We start from the raw sequence: 15,664 nt of genomic DNA on the forward strand, positions 1-15,664 counted from the left end.
CTTAGAGCTTTTATTTGAATGGGAGGGGATAGAAAATAGACAAAAACACATTAAATATGTCACACTGCAGGTGATGGTTGGTAATGGCTGTGGAGGGGGAAGTTCAGGAAACAGAAATTGGTGGGCGGGGGCGGGGAGTTGCCACTTAATAAGGTAGTTGGGGAAGACCTCACTGGGAAGGAGACATAAGGAGGTGAGGAAGCAAGACATAAGGATATCTGGAGGAAGAGCGTGCCAGGCAGAGGGAACAGTCAATGCAAAGACCCTGAGGTAGGAGTGTGCCTCGTATGTTCCAGGAATGCTAATGAGGCCAATGTGGCTGGAGTTGGGTGGGGGAGGGGCATGGGTAGCAGGGCACCAAGCCAGGGAGGTAGAGAGGAGAGGTCAGATCAGGGAGGGCCTTGTCAGTCAGACTAAGGGCTTGAGCTTTTATCTGAGGGAAATGGGGAGCCACAGGAGGGCTCTGAGCTAGAGCACGACGTGATCTGACTCGGGGTGGTGACTGAGAAAGGAGGTGAGCAATCTGAGGACTGCACAGCTACAGCGGTGAGCTGCCTTCCTGTGGGAACCAGTGGCCCGGAGGCCCAGCTGCGGCATAGGTTCTGGGAAAGGGCCCGCTTTCCCGAGAGCAGGTGGGCCGGGGACAGAGCCGGGGAGTCCCCGGGCCTCGGCCACGCCTTCAGCCAGGGGGGCGCACAAGTGCACTGGCTTTGCCAGCACGCAGTCGCAGTCGGGGCTTCCAGCGCCGTGAAGGGCCCTTGAGCCTCACGCTCACGATTCCACAGTGTGAGGTACTTCTGAGCCTCGGGAAGACTCTCTCTTGCCCGGAAGCCCCGAGCAGGGGTCCTGACGGCCTACGCTGGGCGTCCGCTTGAGGGGCAGGAATCATAAGCCTCCAGCCTTCGGCGCTCCTCTGCTCCCAGAATCCTCTGCGCTGGCCCTCACAGCCGCCCCCGGCGTCTCCGGGCTCCCTGCCGGTCTGTCAGAGAGGCAGTCTGCCTACGGGGCCACTTTGAGGCACTGCCCGCAACCTGGGCCTGCCCCCAGAGCCATTTTCATCCCCCACAGCCACCCAGCAGCGTTCGTGGGCCTCAGTGGAAGGACCTGTCACCCCTAACTCCTGAGACGGCCTGCCTCTGGGAAGACCGCGGCTGTGGCTTCTACAGACCTCCGACCAGCAACGGAACCCACGGAGCCAGGGCAGTCGACTTCGGGGCCTTGGCTGGCTGTGATTCGTTGAAGAGCTGCGGCCTAACCTCTTCCCCCCAGTCTCTTTGGGCATCGACCAGAGTGTGTGTCTCTGTGCCGACATACACAGGCCTACTGGACGGATCCTTTAAAGGAGTGGCTTCTCACAGCCTGAGACAGCAATTTCCCCTCAGACCTCCGAGGACAACAGCAATACCTGCTGGGCACTCAACAGCACTGTGGACAGCCATGTTGGAACTGAACGCCATTTTGCAGCGGGACGCCATGTTTGTGCTGGAGGTCATCGTGGAACTGGATGCCATATTTGAGCTGGAGGTCATGTGGGAGCTGGACGCCATTTTGGAACTGCAGGCCATGTGGGAGCTGGACGCCATGTTGGAACTGGACTCCACCTTAGAACTGGATGACACGTTGGAACCGGACGCCGGGTCGGAAGGATTTTAGGTCTGCTCAGGCGTTTAGGTCTCCTCACGGTGGACCTGCACCTCTTTGTAGAAATGCTGCTGCCACGCTCTGTCCTCACAGCCTCAAACTCTCAGTCCCGAGGAGCCCAGGTGTCCTCAACTGGGGATGAAAGATGCCGCCTTCAGTTTTCGAATCTGTCACCAAACCCTTTGAAACGATCAGCTTTAGTCTCCCCGCTTGCCTTGTGAAAGTTGACACTTTTCTGCTCTACATGAAGTTGAACGTTAAAAATAATAGCTTTTGTGTTGGAGTATACACTTTCAATATTCATTTTCCACGCTTCAGGATAAAATATATGACCATTAAGTCACTACGGTAAGTTGAAAAACAAGATTACTGCTTTCACACCCTGTGTGAGTCGTTAATAGTCTTGCTGTTATCTTGACATTATGGTCAAAAGATACTGCTTTTAAAGTTTGTGGGACTGAATGTGCCCAACATGATGGTTTTTCGAAGGGAAAGAGGGAGGACGGGAGACTATGATTTTATTGGGGCGGATATGATGTCTTTTTAAACTTTTGATGATGGAGAATTTCAAGCATATGTAAAAGTGTTGGGAATTGCTTAAGAAAGTTCTGGGCCTCATCGCCAGCTCCAACAACCTGCACCACGAGGGCCACTGCTGCCCCGACCCCGGAATGGTTGGAAGCAAGCCCCAGGCATGGCAGACTGCGCTGGGGCAATACCAGGTTTTCTTTCTTTTTTTTTTTTTTTTTTTGGTTCTACTTTTTTTTTTTTATTGAGTTATTGATAGGTTACAATCTTGTGAAATTTCAATTGTACATTAATGTTTGTCAGTCATGTTGTAGGTGCACCACTTCACCCTTTGTGCCCACCCCCCACCCCACCTTTCCCCTGGTAGCCACTAAACTGTTCTTGGTCCATAGTTTTAAATTCCTCATATGAGTGGAGTCATACACAGATTATCTTTCTCTCGCTGGCTTATTTCACTTAACGTAATTCTCTCAAGGTCCATCCATGTTATTGCAAATGGAATGATTTTGTTCTGTTTTGCAGCTGAGTAGTAGTCCATTGTATATATGTACCACATCTTCTTTATCCATTCGTCTGTTGCTGGGCACTTAGGTTGCTTCCACGTCTTGGCTGTTGTAAACAGTGCTGCAGTAAACATTGGGGTGCACAGGACTTTTGGGATTGCTGACTTCAGGCTCTTTGGATAAATACCCAGTAGTGGGATGGCTGGATCGTATGGTAGTTCTATTTTTAGTTTTTTGAGGAATCTCCATACTGTTTTCCATAGTGGCTGCACCAGTTTGCATTCCCACCAGCAGTGTATGAGGGTTCCTTTTTCTCCGCAACCTCTCCAACATTTGTTGCTATTAGTTTTAGATATTTTTGTCATTCTAACGGGTGTAAGGTGATATCTTAGTGTAGTTTTGATTTGCATTTCCCTGATGATCAGCGATGATGAGCATCTTTTCATGTGCCTATTGGCCATCCGTATATCTTCTTTGGAGAAATGTCTGTTCGTGTCTCCAGCCCATTTTTTGATTGGGTTGTTTGATGTTTTGTGGTTGAGTTGCGAGAGTTCTTTATATATTAAGGATATTAAGCCTTTGTCAGATATATGACTTGCAAATATTTTTTCCCAGTTAGTGGGTTGTTTTTTTGTTTCAATCCTGTTTTCATTGGCCTTGAAGAAGCTCTTTAATCTGATGAAGTCCCATTTGTTTATTCTTTCTATTATTTCCCTTCTCTGAGAAGGCACGGTGTCCGAAAAGATCCTTTTAATACTCATGTCAAAGAGTGTACTGCCTACGTTTTCTTCCAGAAGCCTTATGGTTTCAGGTCTCACCTTTAGGTCTTTAATCCATTTTGAGTTTATTTTGGTGAATGGTGAAAAAGAATAATACCAGGTTTTCTTAATAACGTAGAGGATTATTGTCAGGGTGAGACTTCGGGCTGTGGCCTTCTCTCCCTACTTTGGTGAAGCCAAGAGAGGAGCATTAGCCAGGCCTGTCCCCAGGAGCCACCTGGGACATCCATTTCCAGACCCGGGCCACCTGGACTTGGCTGCAGGTGGAACAGAAGGCGTGTCTGTGGCTTAATGAAGGCCTGAGAGGGGAGCACGGCTGGAGGGCTGCGTGCAAGGCTTCGCTTCAAGGGCCCCCTGGATCCCTGGTGCCTGTGGGGAAAACATCGCATCTGTAAGAAATGACCTTTCAAAAAAATACCGTCTGATCCCAACATTTTGTATCAGCTTAAAATTACTCGTGGGGCTTCCCATGGCCCTCAGGAGCCAGGCCAGACTTGCTTGGTGTGCTCCAGCTCTGAGAGCTTGCGCCCCACACCACCCCTCTGCCCTCATCTCTCCCCAGTGCCTCCCACACACACACTGAACAGGTTACTCCAGGCCCCTACTGCAGGTGCCATGGCCAGGTCCCATGGGCCGGATCCCGGCGCCTCACCCCTGCTGACTCTCTGTCTGGAATACACAAATCCCTTCCCACCAGCTATACACCTCCTGGTCCTTCAAAGCTCAGCTTTTGTCACCTCCTCCAGGAAGCCTTTACCGGACTCCCAAAAGAGAGCCACCCCTCTGTGCTCACAGAGCACCCCACATTGCTTCTCACTGAATCATTTTTTTCAACAAATATTTACTGAGCATCTACTATGTTTCAGGGACTCTTCTAGCCACTAGTGATATAAAAGTGTGAAGAAAAAATTAGAGGGGCCAGCCCTGTGGCCGAGAGGTTAAGTTCGAGCGCTCCTCTTCGGCGGCCCAGGGTTTCGCCAGTTTGGATGCTGGGTGCGGACATGGCACCGCTCGTCAGGCCATGCTGAGGCGGCGTCCCATATGCCACAACCAGAGGGACCCACACCTAAAAATATGCAGCTGTGTCCTGGGAGGCTTTGGGGAGAAGAAGAAGGAAAAAAAAGAAGATTGGCAACAGATGTTAGCTCAGGTGCCAATCTCTAAAAAGAACAAAATAGAAATAAGTATATGCTCTCCCAGAACTTCTATTCCAGTGGGAGAAGACAGAAAATAAGCTTGTAATAAATTAACTAAGAGAATGTCAGGTTCTGATAAGTGCTACAAATAAGATGAAATGGAGGAACAATGGTAAAGGTCGGACAGGGGCAACTGGTTCAGGGAGAGTGGCCAGGAATTGACATCTAACTTGTGCAGCAGTTTAAAAAAAGGACCACAAAATTCTTTAACATTCTTTCCATTGAGGGGGGCGGGGGAGGCCTACGTCCCCTCCCCTTGAATCCAGGCGTGCTTGTGACTACTTCAACCAGTACAGTACAGCGGAAGTGACGTCAAGAGAATCCCAAAGCTAGGTGACAAAAGGCCATGGAGCTTCTGCTCGGTTCCCATAACACTCGCACTGGAGCCCTGAGCCGCCACATGAGAAGTTTGGCCAGGCCTTGGCCGCCACGAGGAAGCCCAAGCAACAAGAGAGGCCAAGTGTAGGTGCCCTGGGAGCCGTCCCAGGTGAACCGAGGGTTTCCGACCTCCCAGCGCAGGAGCCAGGAGCCCCCAGAGAAGTCCAGTGCCCAGCTGCAGGCCACGTGCAGCCTTTGTGTCTTCTCAGTTGGGACTCTTGTCATGGTGAAACAGAAGAAAGTCACCTGCTATTCCCTGTCTGAACTCCTGACTCCCAGAACCCATGAGCATAAGAAACTTCTTGTTTTATTTTTTTTGGAGTGTTTTGTTTTGGAGTGGTTTGTTATACGGCAACAGTAAGCCAAACACATCGAGTTTTAAATGATGAGAAAAGGCAGCTTTGCAAAGAGCTGGGTGTGAAGGGCAGAGCAAGTGCAATGGTCCTGAGGCAGGGCCAAGCTTGGCCGCCTGAGAAACAGGTAGGGACTCATTATAGGCAATGTGAGGAGTTAGGACTTTATTCTAAATGTTACAGGAAGCCACTGGAGGGTTTTGAGCAAGGCAGAGACATAATCTGATTTATGCTTTAAAAAGATCCTTCAGGGGCCAGCCCCGTGGCCTAGTGGTTAAGTTCAGCATGCTCCGTTTTGGTGGCCTGGGTTCAGTTCCTGGGTGTGGACCTACACCACTCATGGGCGGCCATTCTGTGGCGGTGACCCACATACAAAATAGAGGAAGACTAGCACAGATGTTAGCTCAGGGCCAATCTTCCTCACCAAAAAAGAAAGATCCTTCGATCATACCAAGTTTTGAGAGGATATGGAGCAACTGGAACTTTCACCCACTGCCTATGGGGACATAAATTCTCTAAGAAAGAAATGCCATCCTGGGGCAAGCCGGGTGGCATAGTGGTTAAGTTCATACACTCCACTTTGGCAGGCTGGGGTTCGCCAGTTCGGATCCTGGGTGCGGACCTACGCACCACTTGTCAAGCTCTGCTGTGGTGGCGTCCCACATAGAAGAACTAGAAGGACTTACACCTAGGACATGCAACTTTGTACTGGGGCTTTGTGGAGGGAAAAAAAAAGAAGGAAAGAAAGAAATGCCATCCTGGGTCAGGTAAATAACCCAATGTCGTTTCTCTCACAGGGTCCCCAGAAGACGCTGGCTGTGAGGGGCAGGCTGCTCCCTCAGCTCCTTCCTGGCACTCGCGGGGCCTCTCCCACTCCCCTTGGAACCTCTGAACACCCCGGCAGCGCACCAGTGGGGCTCAGCGGTCTGCCTTCTCCTCGCCCTGCCACCTGCCCTCACTGCCTCTCCTCTTCCTTGTTTCTCACGTGTGGCCCAGGTGAGCAGCTCGTCCCCTCCCTTTACTGCTGCCTTGCTTGCCTGGACTATGGCATCAGCCTCCGCACAAGTCAGCCTGCCTCTCCCCTTACCCGTCCTCCCATTCTCCACCCAAAAAGCCTGAGGGATTTTTGTAAATAAACTTGTAATTAAAGCAAAACGTACGTAAAGAACAGTGCACAGGTCATACGTGTACAGCTTGGTGACATTTCACAAAATGAACTTACTCCTATGTCACCAGCGTTCAGATCTAGAAGACAAGGCGCATGACCAGCACTCCAGAAGCCCCCTGGGGCCCCTACTGGTGACTCCCCTGCATCCCCAAGGTTGACCAACAGCATAAATTAGTTCTGCCTGACTTTGAACTTTGTATCAATAAAATTTACAGTAAGTGTTCTTGTGTCTCTGGCTTCTTTTGCTCAACATTATGTTTCTGAAAGTTTCCATGTTGTTGCATGGGGTAGAGTTTGTTCATTTTCATTGCTGTCTATTATTCTATTGTGTGAATATGCCACAATTTATTAAGCTATTCTACTGCCAATAGCCACTTGTGTAGTTTTCAAGTTATTTTGTTTGTTTTTTTACAAGTAGTATTGTAATCATATATTGACCCTGAGGAAAGCTTTCTTGAGGAATAAGGTGACATACACAGCAGAAAAGAGCCAAGAGATTGGCAGATAAATGGAGTTGGAGCCCTGATCACACCACACCTGAAGCTTGTCCAACTGCTGGATTTTTCAGTTACTTTAGCCATTACATTCCTTTATTGTTTAAGCCAAATTGGGCTGGATTTTCTGCTACATGCAGTTGAAGTCATTTCAATTGATACTGAGGGCTGGGAAGGAAAGGATCTTGAGGAGGTAGAAAGAATGCTACAAAAGCATATATTGGATGAGAAGAGGTGAGAAGCCTTGGGTCAAGGCAAATATGTGGATTTATTCCAAGTCCAGGACACCTCTAGGACGGTTGACCATTTGAATTACACTTTGGTAAATATTTACCCCTTCCCCTCCCTCTGTGGGTCAGAGTATACCGCTGACCCCTGTATTGATGTTGTGTTGGACCATGTGACCTAGTCTGGCTGATGAGATGTTAGCAGACTCTAATGTGAGCAAAGGCTTAAAATGTGCTAGTGTGGCTGAGCTCGGCCTCTGTGCTTCTGCCGTCATCATGGAAGAAAGCACCCCAGGCAGCTGGAAGGGAGATCCGTGAAGCAGACCCGAATCCAACCCCCAACCTGGAGCCCAGCCCAGCTGACCAGCAGATGCGTGAGTATGAATACATGCTTGTGGTTACAGGCCACAGATTCTGGGCGTGGCTCATTACAAGGTATGATTACAATAGCTGACTGATACACGAGGCAAGAGGAAGGATCAAGGAGAACAGGAGAAATTCGCCTAGGAGGGTGGGTTGGTTTCCTTGGGCTGTTGTAACGAAGTACCACACACTGGGGGGCGTAAATAACAGGAACTGGTGGTCTCCAAGTTCTGGAGGCTGGAAGTCCAAGATCACGGGGTCAGCAGGCTTGGCTCCTCCTGAGGGCTGTGGAGGAGGACCTGTCCAGGCCTCTCTCCTGGCTCTAGATGGTCGCTCCTCCCTGGGTCCTCACATGTCTTCCCTCTATGTGTGTTTGTCTCAAATCTCCTCTTCTTATAAGGACACCAGTCACACTGGATTACAGCCACCCTAATGACCTCAATTGGACTCAGGCACCTCTGTAAAGAGCCTACCTCCAAACACAGTCACATTCTGAGGTCCTGGGGGTCAGCACTTCAACATACGAATTTGGAGGACAGAATTCAACCCATAACGGAGAGTATGTTTGTGATCATGGCAAAACAGCAACCACGGTAACAGGGAAAATTCTCCCTGCTGCTCACGAGCCTCACAGCAGACATCTGCATCACACTCCAGACCCTCGTGGGTTTCCGACAGATGGGGTGGGTCCTCTACTGCCTGGAAGGGGACAGCATAGAGAGAGGAGAGAAAGGTCTTGAAGTCACACAGTCCTGCACTCAAAGCTTGACTCCGCAACTAACTAGCTATCTGACCTTGATTACTTGAATCCTCGGAGCCTCAGTTTCCTCATCTGTAAAAGAGAGATGTCAATTCTAGCCCATTGAGTTGTTCTGAGGGTAAAATCATGTATGGCACTGAGATTTGCATTTGGTAAGTTACAGAAAACCCCACAAGCCATGGCTTAAGTAAGGTATTGGTTCGCTTCAGACAAAAAGAAATGAAGAGGATAGCTATCTAGACCAGTATGGCAGCCCAGTAATATCTCTGAAGACCAGGTTTCTTCTGTTTTCTTCTCTGCCATCCTCAGCATGTGGCTTGTTTCCTCCTGATCACAATATCGCTGTTGCACCTCCAGGCATCAAGTCTGCATTCCAGGCAGCAAGATGAGGGGAGGGAGAAGGACAAAGCGCTAAAGGGGCATGCCAGCTGAGGTGGCCATTTATCAAAAGCTTCCTTTTACCTGCACTTGACCAGAAATGGGTCACATGGGCACCACCAGCTGCAAGAGAGCCCAGGAGATCCCGTGTTTGTGCTTTCTAGCCTCTGTAATAGAGGAAAGCCAAGGAAAAGGCAGTGTGTATGCCAGTCCACTGTTTCTGCCATATCAGATAGGCCAAAACTTCAAGCACAGTACCAGTAAGAAACAGGCATTTAATAAATGTTTGCCAGAGTTCATTTTGTGGAAGAAAACATTTCTTTCTTTTTTTTTTCCTTAAAGAGTGGCCCCTGAGCTAACATCTGTTGCCAATCTTTTTTTTTTCTTCTTCTCCCCAAAGCCCCTCAGTACAGAGTTGTATATTCTAGTTGTAGGTCCTTCTAGTTGTGGCATGTGGGACGCTGCCTCAGTGTGGCTTGACGAGCAGTGCCATGTCCGCGCCCAGGATCCAAATCAGCAAAACGCTGGGCCACTGAAGCAGAGCGCGCGAACTTAACCACTCGGCCACGGGCCGGCCCCTGTGAAAGAAAACATTTCAGACAATGCATGGCATCCCATATGTATCCCTACCCACTTGAGTCACTGTGATCGCTCTAAACCTTACACCAGAAATTCCCCACCGCCAGTTAGATCGGAGAGTTAAAGAGACGAGTGTGAGCATCCTTGAATCTGATGCCACCCCCTCCTCCCCTTCGAGCCTGGAGTCACCAGCAGAGATTCTAGATCCTATGGGGGAGTTCTGAAGCCCCTCCCAGAGCCCTGGGACAGTATCCAAAATCCGCAATGGTCAGCCAAGAGCTGGGGACATTCAAAGGCGCCAGGCTGTGGCAGAAGTGGCCCCAGCCGGAGAGAACCAGCTGGCATCTCTGAACACCATCCCAGACCACAGCTGTTGGCTGATCTGACACGCAGGCATGGGACGGTCCCCAAGCAAAAGGGGTCAGCTCTCGGAACAGCTTCTCATACCCGAGGCCCACTTTTTATACGGTCCGAAAGTTCTCCTGCTGCACTGTTGGTATCTGCTGCAAACCACACATAATGACGTCAAGCAGCTAGGAATTGTGTAAGGCTGGCGAATACCGTATTTTACTCATCGCAGCGGCACTGCAGACATTTGGAAAATGGTCATATTTCTCCGTGCAAGACATAATATTTATTCAGCCTACATCCATGCAGACTGCTGGCCCAAATATGGATGGGAGGAGCCCTTGCTCTCACCAGACAGCCCGGGCATTGAGTAACAGAAGTCAGATGCCACGACTCCCTGGAGCTGGGGGAGAGAGAAGGCTCCAGCGCTGCCGCTGAGAAAGACAGACCCGCTCTCGGAGAGTCACGGAGAATGTCCTCCGCCAGCCCTCTCGGGAAGGGTGTGGGATTGCACTTCACGTGGCCAGAAAGGTCAGGAACCAAACAAGGAGGCTGCGGCAGGCTGCGTTTTGTAGCCCCTTGATTTATGAACATCCCCCCCCTCACGCTCCCCCCCCACCCCAACCCCACCCCGTGCATTTCATTTTTCCCGATGGGTGAGGTGGCTGGGGCAAGTCAACTCTTCCAAACTGTGCCCTTTGTGGGGACAGCTCTGGGAAGGACAGTGTGTCTGTGCCGCCACCTCTTTGGGCTCTGCAAGCTGGCTGCCTTGGCCTCCTTCCTCTCTAGATTTGGTCATTCTTGGGGTTACAGCTCAGACAAGCTTCCATGCCACGGGGATCTTCTTCCTCCCCTGCTCAGATCGGCTGAGGCCGATGTGGGCCTGGCCACTGAGCCAGCAAGAGACACCCGGGTGATGATGCAGGCTGCAAGAAGCCCCTGGGCATTCACACACCCCCACCTCCCATCCCCCCACCCCGGGCCCCTAGAAGCCAGTTTGCCCGTGGAAATGCAGCTGGGCCTCTAGACTCCAGTGCTTCCCTCTGCCTCCCCTCCTCACCAGAGTCCAGGCCCCCCGGGCCTCCAACCAGGTCTCACTGCTGTCTGTCTTCCTTTTCCAAACTGTTCGCCTGGAATTACTTTGAATCATACAATTTATCACCTCAGCCCCTTGCTTAAAAACTTTCTGGTGGCGTCCCACTGATAAAGCCCTAAACTGAAAAGGGGCCTGAGACCCCCTCAGGATAGGCTGCACTCCCTCCTGTGTCTTGGCCTCTCCAGCCTGCCTCAGGGCCTTTGCACCACCACTGCAGCCTGGAAAGCCCTTCCCATAGTGCTCACTGAGTGATCTCCCTCTTACTCAAGTTCAACTCAAATACAGCTTCTGCAGGGCAGACTTCTCGGATGACTCAGACCAAGTGAGGGCCCCTTATACCTTCTCAGAGGCCTTGATGCCGTGGCCCCATGGCAGATGGGGGCCTGGTGACTGTGTCTCCCTTAGGCTGTGAGTTCCGGGAGCCCAGGCACGGGGTCCATTTGCCTCATGTGTGCAGTCCCAGCGCTAATCACTCTCTCCTACCCGCTAGGTGCCCAATGTGTATTTATTGAGGCAATAAAGGTAGAAATAAAATACATTCATTTTCAATTACTTTTTCCTAATTTTAAAAAGTAATGCGTTCCTTTAGAAAATGTAAAAAAAAATAAAGAAAATTAAATCAACCATATTTCCAGAGATAAGCACTGATAACCATTTTATGTCTTTTCATCTTTTATCCTTTTTGTTTTACTAAACTGCAATTCTATTGACTATACAGCACAAAGCATTCTAGAACAATTATTTCTCAAAGAACGTGACTGTAGCATTTCCTCTATTCTTTCTTCTGTCACTTTTTTTTTTTCTGATTTAACAATAACGTGGAGCCACTGTAGAAAATTTGGAAATTACCAAAAAAGTATAAAAGAGAAATGTAAATTACCTATCATTGCCAGCTGAGGATTTTCCGCGGGTCGCTCAGCGCTGGGTATCCTTTCAGTAGGTTTTGTGTGTAAATTTCACTGCATTTATTTCTGATAAAATCACAATGGCACATTTCCAGGTGCCCTCTGCCCAGAGAGGGAAAAGGGGTGCTTCTGGCGGGATTTGACCTGGTCCCTGCTCTTCTAGCTGCTTAAAGGGAAGGGGTCGTCTGGGTGGGTGAAACTATGGGGGCCACCCCTGCGTGCGCCCCCCCCCACCCCGTAAAGCCACGGTGGCCTGGTGCGCTTGGCAACCTGATCCTCTTCATCCCCCCATCCCTACAGGTTTCCCTAAGAAGGCCAAATTTATGTACCCCAAAGGGAGCCCAAGCTGCCGGCCCCCCTGCCCGGAGCCCACCACCACCCTCCCCAAGCCCACAGGGCATTGACAAAGGGGTCGGGTGGGCGGTGATAACACCGAAGCCGGCCCTGGTGTCAGGTCGGAAACTCCACCTCTCTGAGTCCTGGGGACACAAGACAGGGAGTCATAAACAGGAAGCATTTCCACCGCGCCTAGTGGGAGGCAGGCGGGGCTGCTGGATGGACTCGAGTCTGAAAAAGAAAGAAGCGCCAGCTGAGTGCTCAGGCCGCCTTGGCCACGGTGCTCCACCCTACTGGGATTCCTGCTGGGTTGTCATTTCTCCGTGGACTTGGCAGGGCGGTTAATGATGTTCAGTTCGGCTGGCGGCCAGAGAGGGGACAGGCAGACAGCACCCACCACCTGGGGAGGTAGCGGGCAGCGTAAGTCCCCCGATATGTTGGGAACCTGGCCCCCCGACTGGAGCCAGGGGGAAGGCTGCAGGCACCAGGCCCGTGCCAAGGAAGGCTGTCCCACACTCAAGCATCCAGAAGATGCGTTCCTGGAGCAACAGAACACAGGAAAAATGGATTTCCCGCCCAGCCATACAGTCTCTAGAGCCACACCTCTCAGGAAGGAAGGCTTCCGGGAGGGCTCTGCTCCTCCTCTCCAAAAACAGCTGAGCAAGAGACTGATGGGGAGAAGCGGTGGAGGTGAAGACGGGCATGGCGGGAGCAGCCGGTAAGGAGCCCTCCAAAGGGGGCGTCCCTCTGTGGAGCATGGTCCCCGAGCGCCCACCCCCAGTCACGCCTTCTGCCGCTTCTGGCAAAACCCCGTCCATGGGACATGATCCACATTTGCTATCGGCTCCTTCCTGAAGCCACTCAGCGTACAGAATCAGGGTCCCAGAAGCGTAACAGGCTTTCAGCATGGCCAGTCTAGTGTTTCCCAAACTGTGTGTTGTGAGAGCCAGTCAGATATACAGAGGAGTGCCCTGGTCAGGTGACTTTGGGAAACGGTGGTAGAGTGCCTTGGTGACCCCAATACTTTATCCTTCCTGGAATCCACGCCCTTTGCCATGGAGCTTTGCAGTGCCTTCCCATCAAAGGCGGGGTGGCCTGCCCGGCCCTTGGCTGGGTGGCCAGTGGGATGCTAGCACCCCTGAGGGGAACAGAGGCCTGCAGTGAGGTGGGGCTCTGGGCTTGCTCTCTTGAGGCTCTGCCATCGCCATGGGAACAGGCCCAGGCAGCTGCTGGAGCGGGAGATACAGGAGGGACGGAGTGGACCTGCTGTGGTCATCCCAACCAGGACCAGCTTAGATGGACCTCCAGGCAGCCACCGCCAGCCAGGTGAGCATGCCCAGCCAATCTCTGGGTGATTCTAGACACATGAGCAATAAATATGTGCTGTTGTAGGCCGTTGAGGTTTTGCAGCATTATTGAGCAAAAAACAACTGACACAACCCTGCGTACTAGAACTCTCCTGGAGGAGAGTGACAATGCACATTAGCCTGTTAAAGGCCCCGGGGAGTTCTGTAGTAGGGGAACCTGTTTAACTTTGCTAAATGCGACATATCCCAAACTCATTGCTCATGGAACCCTTGTCTCCCAAGTATCACTTCAAGGAAGGGATGTTCAGAGGATTGCACACCAAGAAACGCTAATGAACTCCCACCCACCATTCTATGCATGAGGGAACCAGGCCCAGACAGGGGGCTTTCCTGGCTTCCGGGCCATGATTTCTTCTTGGTGGTGTTGCCATTTACTGTAGGCAATGGTGGTACGTCCCTTTACTAAACTGAGGTCTGAACCACACAACTTCGCATTTGCCATTGGCTGTGTGTTGTTTTCTAATTGAACAAGAAAGTTTTCTTGAGTACCTCCTGTGTGCAAGGACCTGGACCTGTGCTAGGCACCAGGAACACCCAGAAAAGACACAGTCCCTATCTTCGTGTAGCTCACAGTCTAGTGGAGGAGCAAGGCAAAGAAAAAGATGGTGACAATCCAGTATGAGAAGTACTGTGAAGGAAAGCATTGGATGCTATGGGACACAAAGGATGGGGAAGTGACATACATATCAGGGAAAGCTTTGCAGAGGAGGTGACATCGGAACTGAGTCTTGAAGAATAAATAGGAGTTACCTACTCAAGAAAGATGAGATTGGATGGGACAGGTGGGATGGAGGCATGAGGAGGATTGAAGGCAGCGTGAGTGGAAGTGTGACTGAGCAGAGCTGAGTCAGTCAGGGGTCAGTTACAGAGAATAGGATCCACTCCAGCTGGTTTCAATAGAAAGGAATTTCTTGTAGGGCATTAAGAGGCTAACAGGATTATGTGGAGGGCTAAAGAGAGCCACTCAATGCTGAGCTTCCAGAAAGTCCCCCAAAGCCACACCACAGGACTGAGCTGCCATGCTCAGGGAGCCATGACACAATCAGAAGCCACCACTGCCAGTCTGAGAACCATGTAGCCTCGGCCATGATCCACATCAGCAAAATGCATGCCTCTCTCCCTCCTTAACTGAGCTTCAAAGTCAAGTTTCACACAAGAACATCTGATTGGCTGAACCTCATCATATCTGGAACCCTAGCTGCAAGGGATTCTGGGAAATGTACTATTTAGCTGTCTAACAGAGGTTGAAATGGATGCTGAACATGAATCTGTCATATCCCACTTAAGGAAAGCAAGTTCAGTGTGTATTTTGGGCTCATCCTCCCAGAAATATTCTCAGCTCTTATGGCTTCTTTTTTCTGTCTCCCTTGTGGCACCTCCCCTGACTCCTGGGCATGCCAGAGGCGCTTATTAAAGGCCTCCAAAAACCCTGCGCTTATTAACTGGCCTCCTCACGGCTTGATCTCTGGGGTGGGCAGGTATCAAGATGAATAAAGGCAATCTTTTCTTTTGGTCTTGCCTGGAATAAATTGCTACTTTCTTGAACACACAGAAGGATGTATTATTATGAAGGTGTTCTGTATTATTACTGAGAACAATTACTCAGAAGCCAGAAGCCTAGAGCTGACGAGGTTATGTTCTCTGAGGAGAAATTCCAGAAACCATTACTCATGGACTTTTTGCCTGTGAGAATAACCTTTTCCTTCTCCTACGTGGCTTTCCACCGAAGGAAGGACTCAACCCTCCATGTTCACACTGCACTGGGGAGTCAATGACTGGGAAGGCGGTCACCTCCATTCTGAAGCCAAAGCTAGCAGGCGGTCACCAGATGGAGCCTAGTTGTAGTGCTCCACAGAGGAGGACTCTGGGAAGGAAGCTTCGGCTTGGGAATCCTGAACAAGTGTGCTTCCAGAGAAATCCCACGATCGCGCCTAACAAATGAATCCCGTCTGCCCAGCTTCCCTGGCAGCGATGGGTCAGGTGGCATGGTGCTTTCCTCTGTCCAACCAACCCCCTCGTGCTCTGCCCTCATATCAGTAAGACAGGGCCTCTGGAATCAGACATCTGTCCAAACCCCACAGGAGGCACGGGAGGCCTAATTAATTAATGTCTGTGGAACACCTGTACAGCCTCAAATGAGAGGTGTGAGGCCACCACAAGCCCAATTAATTACCACCACTGATGGAGGCTTCCGGCCCCACCTCCTCTCTCATTTCGGCCGCCTCACCCTCTCTCAGGGCGAAGTCAGGCAGGCTCCGACTGAGA

At 50.8% G+C, this 15,664-nt stretch overlaps 1 long non-coding RNA gene across 1 annotated transcript; it reads left to right on the forward strand.

Annotated features, from left to right (window-relative positions):
* Nucleotides 1–212: 212 nt before the first annotated feature.
* On the forward strand, nt 213–6,769 carry LOC138921824 (uncharacterized). Its single transcript, XR_011434697.1, has 2 exons — nt 213–1,989; nt 6,176–6,769. It is a non-coding gene; the product is annotated as an uncharacterized lncRNA (long non-coding RNA).
* Nucleotides 6,770–15,664: the final 8,895 nt, after the last annotated feature.

The sequence above is a fragment of the Equus caballus genome, chromosome X, assembly GCF_041296265.1.
Source record: "Equus caballus isolate H_3958 breed thoroughbred chromosome X, TB-T2T, whole genome shotgun sequence".
NCBI classification, from domain to species: Eukaryota; Metazoa; Chordata; class Mammalia; order Perissodactyla; family Equidae; genus Equus; species Equus caballus.